At 34.2% G+C, this 10000-nt stretch overlaps 1 protein-coding gene across 2 annotated transcripts in view; it reads left to right on the top strand.

The window, feature by feature from the left end:
* The window catches only part of LOC137645608 (uncharacterized), a 263928-nt gene that overhangs the window by 31622 nt on the left and 222306 nt on the right, over positions 1-10000 (top strand). The gene's annotated exons all lie outside the window — the stretch shown is intronic.

Below are 10000 nucleotides of genomic sequence, written 5' to 3'. Positions count from 1 at the left end.
TTGGATTGCATACTCTCTCTCTCTCTCTCTCTCTCTCTCTCTCTCTCTCTCTCTCTCTCTCTCTCTCTCTCTCTCTCTCTCTCTCTCTCTCTCTGTATATATATATATATATATATATGTATATATATATATATATATATATATATATATATATATATACTGTATATATCCCTTTTTTTTATCCTATGGCCCCGTCTATGTTCCAGGATTCTTTTAATCGGATCATACAATTGGATCGCGATGATTCGAAATCGAGGCATTGGGAGATTGAAGAGAGAGAGAGAGAGAGAGAGAGAGAGAGAGAGAGAGAGAGAGAGAGAGAGAGAGAGAGAGAGGAGAGAGAGAGAGAGAGTAAATCGGTTTGCGAGATTTTTATAGAAATGTCAATACCAATTTATAAAAAAGATCCGATCAACGTGAAAAATGTTCGTTCCCAGAGTATTTATATAAATGACTCAACGAAGCGTTGGGAAATAAGATTAGTTGAGGTATTCTCACATTTATTACCTCCGCCAACGAAGTTGGAAGGAGGTTATGTTGTACCCCCTGTTTGTGTGTTTGTTTATGAACAACTTCCTGGCTACAACTCTATTCGTAGAGTAATAAAAGTTGCTGGTATTTACTGTTATGTAGAAAGCTAGAAATAATAAGATTTTGGAAGGTCAAGGTCAAAGTTCAAGGTCACGGTCAAGCAAAATGTCCTATTCATATGATCAACCATAAGTTTGGACATTGTTGACACAGAAACTTCAAACTTGGTTCATATTTGAGTGCATGAAAATCCAGGCCAATTAATACATGTTAAGGTCAAGGTCGAGAAATAAGCTACTGCGGTGGAGGTCTGCGCTCTACTAAGTGCCCCCTTAGTTACGCATGTTTCAGTTACTTTACACTTATAATAATGACTTTTTATGTGTTTTTCTCACTTTATATCCATATTGTTCTGCTTCTTATAGTAAGTATCACTATTACTCTTCATTTAGATGAAAATTATATCATGTTTTTTTTTTTTTTTTTTTTTTTTTTTTTAATTTACATATTTAACGTATCACTACTTCTCTTTTAAATTCCACAGGTGGATATGTTTATTGACAATGGTAACCTGTTTACTTATGCATAGTTGCTTTCATTGACTTCACATTCATGTCTTACTTCTACACGCTTTTTTTTTTTTTTTTTTTTTTTTTTTTTTTACTATACTATTCTATACCTTTTGTTTTCAGATGTTCGTTACCAGATGATACTGTTTGATAATGTACAACTCTCTCCCCTGTCTGGGATTTTATGTGTGATGACTCGCAAGATAATTTCAAAGGTAAATTTAATGGAAGTGTCCATGGGACCTCCCCTATATGTAACTCGACTCCTCTTGTGCGGGTCAAATGCCCCCTTTGGTAGGATACCTGTTTAGATGGTATCCCTTCTTGTTAGGACACGGTAGAGGATGTCCTAGCTTGGAGGCTACTGTTAGATTGCTGGTAAGGATAAATTCCTACGTAGGATTTGTTCTTTTTTTTTTCTTTTACTAGGAAATGCCGATTTATAATTACAGTTTATAATATAAATATATATATATATATATATATATATATATATATATAGGTAAATATATATATATATATATATATATTATATATATATATATTCTATATATATATAGGTAAATATATATATATATATATATATATATATGCATGCATGCATATATATTAATTTATATATATACATATATATAATTATATATATATATATATATATATGTATATATATATGTATATATATATATATATATATATATATATATATATATATATATAATTATATATATCTATATATATCTAGATATTAATCTCTGGCACCGTCGTTCAATTAGTTCATTATGCATGTTGCATAAGATTTTTCATAACTCTGACCATCCTTTACATTCAGATCTCCCTGGACAATTCTATCCTGTTCGTAATACTAGGCAGGCAGTTAATTCTAATAGCCAGGCCTTCTCCATCACGAGACTCAATACTACGCAGTACTCTAGAAGTTTTATTCCAGCTGTTACCAAGTTGTGGAATGATCTTCCTAATCGGGTGGTTGAATCAGTAGAACTTCAAAAGTTCAAAGTTGGAGCAAATGCTTTTTTGTTGACCAGGCGGACATGAGTCTTTTTATAGTTTATTTATGACATATTTGTTTTTGATGCTGTTAATAGCTTATATATGACATGTCTGTTTTGACGTTGTTACTGTTTTTAGAATGATTTATTGTTAATTTGTTCTCTTCATTTATTTATTTCCTTATTTCTTTTCCTCACTGGGCTATTTTTCCCTGTTGGAGCCCCTGGGCTTATAGCATCTTGCTTTTCCAACTAGGGTTGTAGCTTGGATAGTAATAATAATAATAATAATAATAATAATAATATATATACATACATCATAGTATATTTGCATGAATAATTTTTATTTAACATAGGTATACTCTATATACAATTAGGAACAAATTCCTTAACCGTTAGTGTGTTAGAAGACCCTTCTGGTATTCTTGGTAGAAGGATAAGTACAAGAATATAAAGAGAGTCCTATAAGTGACTTTAGTGGGGTGGTAATCTTCTTGTATCACAAACTTATCTTCGTTGGGATTTGTTATTACTGTTCTTGAAATATTTTATTCTAATTTTTTATCACATGATGTTAATTATTTTCTTATTGCCTCTCCTCACTGAGCTATTTTTCCCTATTGGAGCCCTTGGTCTTATAGCATCCTGGTTTTCCAACTAGAGTTATAGCTTAGCTATTGATGATAATAATAATAATAATAATAATAATAATAATAATAATAATAATAATAATAATAATAATAATTTTGAAAAGAAGATCATACGAGCTATTGAGAATACAGTGTATAAGATCAGTGCAACAACTGAGGCAGCCATTATCTTTAAGATGATGATAATAATAATAATAATAATAATAATAATAATAATAATAATAGTAATAATAATTTTGAAAAGAAGATCATACGAGCTATTGAGAATACAGTGTATAAGATCAGTGCAACAACTGAGGCAGCCATTATCTTTAAGATGATGATAATAATAATAATAACAATAATAATAATAATAATAATAATAATAATAATTTTGAAAAGAAGATCATACGAGCTATTGAGAATACAGTGTATAAGATCAGTGCAACAACTGAGGCAGCCATTATCTTTAAGATGATAATAATAATAATAATAATAATAATAATAATAATAATAATTTTGAAAAGAAGATCATACGAGCTATTGAGAATACAGTGTATAAGATCAGTGCAACAACTGAGGCAGCCATTATCTTTAAGATGATGATAATAATAATAATAATAATAATAATAATAATAATAATAATAATAATAATAATAATAATGATAATAATAATAGTAATAATAATTTTGAAAAGAAGATCATACGAGCTATTGAGAATACAGTGTATAAGATCAGTGCAACAACTGAGGCAGCCATTATCTTTAAGATGATAATAATAATAATAATGATAATAATAATGATGATGATGATGATGATGATAATAGCCTGCTTCTTATTGTTATCGAAACAAGCACGCACTTGATGCCAGTTGTAATGGTCAACAAAGCGTTCATTATTTCCAGAGCCTGTTGTGTCCACTCTGTTGTTTGGCAATGATTATTGTTATGGCCGTTTTAGAATTGTGTTTATAACAGACAATTCGTCTTACAGCTTTTATAAAAAAAAATTTTATGTTGAAGTTGAGATGGCTGAGGACTATGAAGCCTGGAGTAGATGATGATGAATGGAGAGATATCGATTTAAAAGCTCAAGATAGAGACGATTGGCGAAATCTAACCAAGGTCTTTTGCGTCAATAGGCGTAGGAGGAGATGATGATGATGAGATGTACAGGTACATAACTCTGAGGTTTTAGCAAGGAGATTAATGTAAATCAGCATTCCATAGGATTTATAGTTTTATAATTATATATTATATAATTGGTAGGTAGTAGGTTGATAGGGCACAAACCACTCTATAGCTCTATCTGCTGAGTCATCAGTAGCCATTACCTGGCCTTCCTTGGCCCTAGCTAGGTCAGTCTCAAGGGCATTGTCGTGCTTGATAGGGCAGTGTCACTGTCCCTTGCCTCTGCCATTTATGAGTGGGCTTTAAACCACGAAAATGAGCATTTCCCGTACTTGTTTCCCAAAGTGATTATACTACCACTAGCCATCTCCAGGATATGTGGGGCGGGGGGGGGGGGGGGGGGGGTTAGATTTGCTGGGTCATGTCAGGGCGTAGGGATGCGTAGGGGTGGACCCTTTATTTCGGATAGCGGCTTTATAATAACGCAGGAGTCACCTGGCGTGCAATTAAGCTTAAAGGTTTAAAGGCTGCTCATGAATGGCAGGGCCAAGGGACAGTGATATTGCCCTATCGAGCAAGACAATGCCCTAGGGACTGACCACTTATACATATGATCAGCACCCAAGCTAGTATCAAGGAGGGCCAGGCAATGGCTGCTGATAACTCAGTTGATAGACTTAAGACTTATAGGTACCCCAAAATCCCATATCATTAGCTCACAAGGATGGTAAGGTTGCAGCGACCATATAAACTAACGAGTTTTAGCGGGACTCGAACCCCAGTCTGGCGTTCACCAGTCAGAGACGCTACCACATCGGCCACCACAAGCCGTTTAAAGTAGGTAGTCCAAGGCGAAGTGATGTAAGGGCTGAGTAATCTCTTTAACCGTTGCCTTTCCTCGCCAGGTAAATCACACACCTTCGCTCCAGGCGATGGGGGAACCAGACATCGGTTTGGGTGACTGTGCGGTGATATTAGATTTTATCACAAGCTGTGTAATGATGCGCGTCGAATGAGGGATTCCCCCCCCCCCCTCTCTCTCTCTCTCTCTCTCTCTCTCTCTCTCTCTCTCTCTCTCTCTCTCTCTCTCTCGTTTAGCGTAAACGGAAACTATTTCTGAAAAGGTTATCTTTCACTTGTATCGATAATGATCTGTTTGATTAAATTTCTCCTTCAAAAACGCTGATATTATTATTATTATTATTATTATTATTACAAGCTTAGCTACAACCCTAGTTGGTAAAGCAGGATACTATAAGCCCAAGGGCTCAAACGGGGAAAAATAGCCCAGTGAGGAAAGACAATAAGGAAATAAATAAAATACAAGAGAAATAATGAACAATCAAAATAAAATATTTTCAGAACAATAACAACATTCAATTATATATGTAAACTATAAAAACCTGAAAAAAATATAAATGAGATTATGTAAATGAAGACATTTGAATGTAAAAAATTACCAGCTTGTGTAATTTTTTAAGTAGTAAACTCGTAAACGTCCTCCAGCTAGCGAGAAAGGCCACACATTGTCTTGAGAAACTGACGAAGGAAAAAAAAAAGGGGGTCTTCCATTTAGCCTCAATTTAAACTGGTCATGCCGGCATTCACGAGTCATGGTTGAGATTCATTATCTGATAAATGAAATATGTGTATGGTATAGTTTACAATTTGAGCTGCCCTTTGACTTCCGCCAATAGAATTGGGAGGAGGTTATGTTTATGTCCCTGTTTATCTGTTGGTAAACAAGGAAATATATAAACTACAAAGAGAATTAATAACTATTAAATTAAATTATTTCAAGATTATTAACAACATTAAAATAGATTTTTCATATATAAACTATAAAAACTCCATCAAAACAAGAGGAAGAGAAACAAGATAGAAAAGTGTAACTAAAATTCCCTTGTAATAAAAAATTTTGGTTTCCAGTTGACAACCACTCAAAACTGACTATGGCGTCACAAATAAAATTAAATAAATTACGGGATGATAATGATAACAAGCGGCTGTAATTGACCGATGATTGATCGCCTATGGTTAGTGGGCTGATTGGGAAGATCAACGACCAATCAGGTCGTTTGCAGGATTTATAGTTTATGATTGCAGACTTCCAATCAGGTCGTGGGGATTGGTTTCGGGTCGTGATTGAAAGAATGCCGGATTGGGAGAGAGGATTTGCACACGCGCGTTTGTTTTCTAATGCCGGTAATGAAAGGGAAATGTAATTGGACCTTTGGGTGATTACTATTTACTAAGGGAATTTATAGTTTACGGAGCTGCCATTAGGTCATTATTTTGTACTACGGTACCTTTGATCTCTCTCTCTCTCTCTCTCCTCTCTCTCTCTCTCTCTCTCTCTCTCTCTCTCTTCTCTCTGTATATATATATATATATATATGAGTGTATATATATATAATATATATATATAATGTATATATATACATACATATGCAATAGATTTTACATCCTCTCATTGTGTATATTACTGTATATTATATATATATATAATATATATATATATATATATATATATATATTATTATATATATATATATATATATATATATATATATATATATATATATATATATAATGACACTTGCTCTGTGTTCTATATGGGAGATTATTATTTATTTATGGCTCTCAGAAATTAATTCTATATTCCTTTCTCTTTTTTATTGTTTCAGAGCTTTTCACTCAGGATAATTTCCTTTTAGAAATATTCCTCTGAAGCTAAAGGATTCGTACATCAAACTTCTGGTATTCCTTTCTTCCTAAACTTCTCTTGAATTGATAAAACTGTCTCGCTTTTAGAAGGTTTGGCTGCCCCCTTAGTTTTGAGTTAGATCTAGTTTATCAAGGGGTTGTTATAACCCAGTGGAACGGCAGTTATGACATGAAGGTCTTGAGTTAGATCTTCCAGTTTTTCCTTTCTTTAAATTGATGAAAACTGTCTCCCTATAGGAAGTGGGGCTGCCCCCTTGCTTTTGAGTTAGATCTCCTTTTCCTTTCCTTAAATTGATGAAAATCGTCTCCCTTTTAGAAGGTAGAACTTTTGAGTTAGATCTCTCAGTTTTCCTTTCTTCAAATTGATGAAAACTGTCTCCCCTATAGGAAGTGGGGCTGCCCCTTCGCTTTTAAGTTAGACCTCCTTTTCCTTTCCTTAAATTGATGAAAATCGTCTCCCTTTTAGAAGGTGTAACTTTTGAGCTAGATCCCCCAGTTTTTCTTTTGAATTGATGAAATCCGTCTCTTTTAGGAAGTGGGCTGCCCCCTTACTTTTGACTTAATCTCACATTTTTTTCCTTTCCACTTCATATCAAGGGGTTTTCATTACCCAGTTGAAAGAGCAGTTATACTTTGTATGACATTTACAAGATTTAACCTCACCATCCTTTCATTTGACGTCATTATTAGACATGGCATGAAAAGTGACATTTGACCTTACTGGAGGAGGAAAAGTCTACTAATTGTCCAATCAGATGTGAATGATTTTGTCCAATTACGTGTATCTGCATCCGTGATGACTTGGCTTCAATAGGATCTTTTGAGCTTTCGATCAAAACTCTTAATTGACTAAAAGAGACGAGATTAATAACTAAGTGATATTGGGCATTGTCTGAGTAAAAAGATAAGTAATTTGGATTTTATTCAGAAACCACTTTTGTCCCGAAGAATAGAAGCAGCGTGATGGTCACAAATGTTATTTTCTTTAGATAATTATGAAGTCTGTAGGTAACTTTTTTTTTTCATTCTACTAATGAAGATATAACTAAGTGCATTTGTCTCCAAGAGTCGAGTCAACGTGGTCATTATATGTACAAAATACTGTATTTTTTTCCATTCAATACAAAGAAATCATCCAAAATTCATTTTTCTGCGTGAAAAATCGCTTTATTCCCCCCCCCAAAAAAAAAATATGCCAGTTTAATGGCCGCTCATAAATGGCAGAAACAAGGGACAGTGACATTGCCCTAGCAAGTAAGACAATGCCCTAAAGACTGACCATATATTTATATGATCAGTGCCCAAGCCCCTTACCACCCAAGCTATGACAAGGGAGGGCCAGGCATTGGCTGCTTATAAGCTCCCCTAAACTCCTCATCCTTAGCTCACAAGGATGTTGAGGTTGCAGACAATAAAGGAACTAACGAGTTTGATCGGGTCTCGAACCCCAGTCTAGCGATCACCAGGCAAGGACGTTACCAATAGGCCACCACAACCTTTTGATGTTGTTTGGTCCGTAGCAATGCATTACGAAGCTTTTGCTGTTAGTCACTTGTTCATTCTGCTAATGAAGATAGTTTGAGAGAAATTGTTCAGTGGCTACTTTTCTCTTGGTGAAGGTAGAAGAGACTGTTCACCAAAATGTTCAGGTGGGCTCCACAATGCACTAGAAGAGTTGGAAGACCCAGCCCTACATGGCTGAGGACTATGAAGCTATGGTGAGCGCTTTTCTAGGAGGACACTCCAAAATCAAACCATTGTTCTCTACTCTTGGGTAGTGCCATAGCTGCTGTTCCATGGTCTTCCACTGTCTTAGATTAGAGTTCTCTTGATTAAGGGTACACTCGGGCACGCTTTTCTATCGTGTTTCTCATCCTCTTGTTTTTATGATGTTTTTTATAGTTTTATATGATAGATCTAATTTAATGTTAATGATCTTAAAATATTTTATTTTGATTGTTGTTACTTTTCTTGTAGATTATTTATTTACTTGTTCCTTTTCCTTACTGGGCTATTTTTCCCTGTTCGAGTTCTTGGGCTTATAACATATGATTTTCCAACTAGGGTTGTAGCTTAGCTAGAAATGATGATGATAAAAGGCACAGACCCTTTGATAAGGTCTGTGCGAATGTACGAAGTTACACACACGTTCACACATTCACAATGAACTACGTGTTTTCAATTAGACCAACAGTTCCCTTGTTTTGTTTGTTTCAACGACAGTGCCATTACCTGTTTAAAAAAAAGGGGGGGCAAAAACACACTATTTACCATTCCGTTTTAGATGTGAAATTAATGGAAGTCTTGTTTTTCATTTCTCGTGCCTTATGACATTTCCCATTATGGCGAAATATAGAGCGATGGGAAGGGTGAGCTCTCTCTCTCTCTCCCTCTCTCTCTCTCTCTCTCTCTCTCTCTCTCTCTCTCTCTCTCTCTCATTACGAAGGGTATTATTAATTCGTAAACCTTGAATGAATTTCGTTCTGATTATACATTAGTTCATGTCATGTATTTTTGAATTAGTTCTTTAGCCGCCCGTTTTTCCAACTAGGGTTGTAGTCTTGCAATTAGTAATAATAATAATAATAGTAATAATAATAATAATAATAATAATAACAATAACGCATACTCTAATTTCTTCAACTATGTTATCGTTATTGTTTATCTTCTCTTTCAAAAGTATTTCTCTTCTTTTTTGAATTTCCTTTTGATCAAAACGGGCAGCATGTATTCTGATTATTAAAAGGATGAGAGAGAGAGAGAGAGAGAGAGAGAGAGAGAGAGAGAGAGAGAGAGAGAGAGAGAGAGAGAGAGAGAGAGAGACTATGTTTTCCCAGAGAGTTAGAAAAATCTATTATAAGAATATTATTTTGACTACCAGAAATTAGATTGAAACTTGTTTTTTCTTATATGAAATGGCGTAATGCGTAACTGAAGTTCCTGTAAAATTCTAAAATCAGTTCGTAAGAAAACCATGATTGAAACTTTTCTCCTTCAGGATAATTATTTAACAGTTGCCATTTGTATATTATCATCATTTGCGGTTTTGCTTCTGATAATCTTCGTTTAACGATTTTATATTCCGAATGATCTTCCTAATTATTATTATTATTATTATTATTATTATTATTACTTGCTAAGCTACGACCCTAGTTGGAAAAGCAGAATGCTATAAGCCCAGGGGGCCCCAACAGGGGAAAATAGCTTAGTGAGGAAAGGAAACAAGGAAAAATAAAATATTTAAGAAGAGTAACGACATTAAAATAAATATTTCCTATATAAACTATAAAAAACTTGAACAAAACAAGAGGAAGAGAAATCAGATAGAATAGTGTGCCTTATTGAACCCTCAAGCAAGAGGGTAGTTGAATCGGTAGAACTTCAAAAGCTCAAACATGCAGCAAATG

The sequence above is a fragment of the Palaemon carinicauda genome, chromosome 8, assembly GCF_036898095.1.
Source record: "Palaemon carinicauda isolate YSFRI2023 chromosome 8, ASM3689809v2, whole genome shotgun sequence".
NCBI classification, from domain to species: Eukaryota; Metazoa; Arthropoda; class Malacostraca; order Decapoda; family Palaemonidae; genus Palaemon; species Palaemon carinicauda.
Note: the sequence above shows the minus strand (reverse complement) of the source record. Positions and strands in the feature narration are given on the sequence as shown.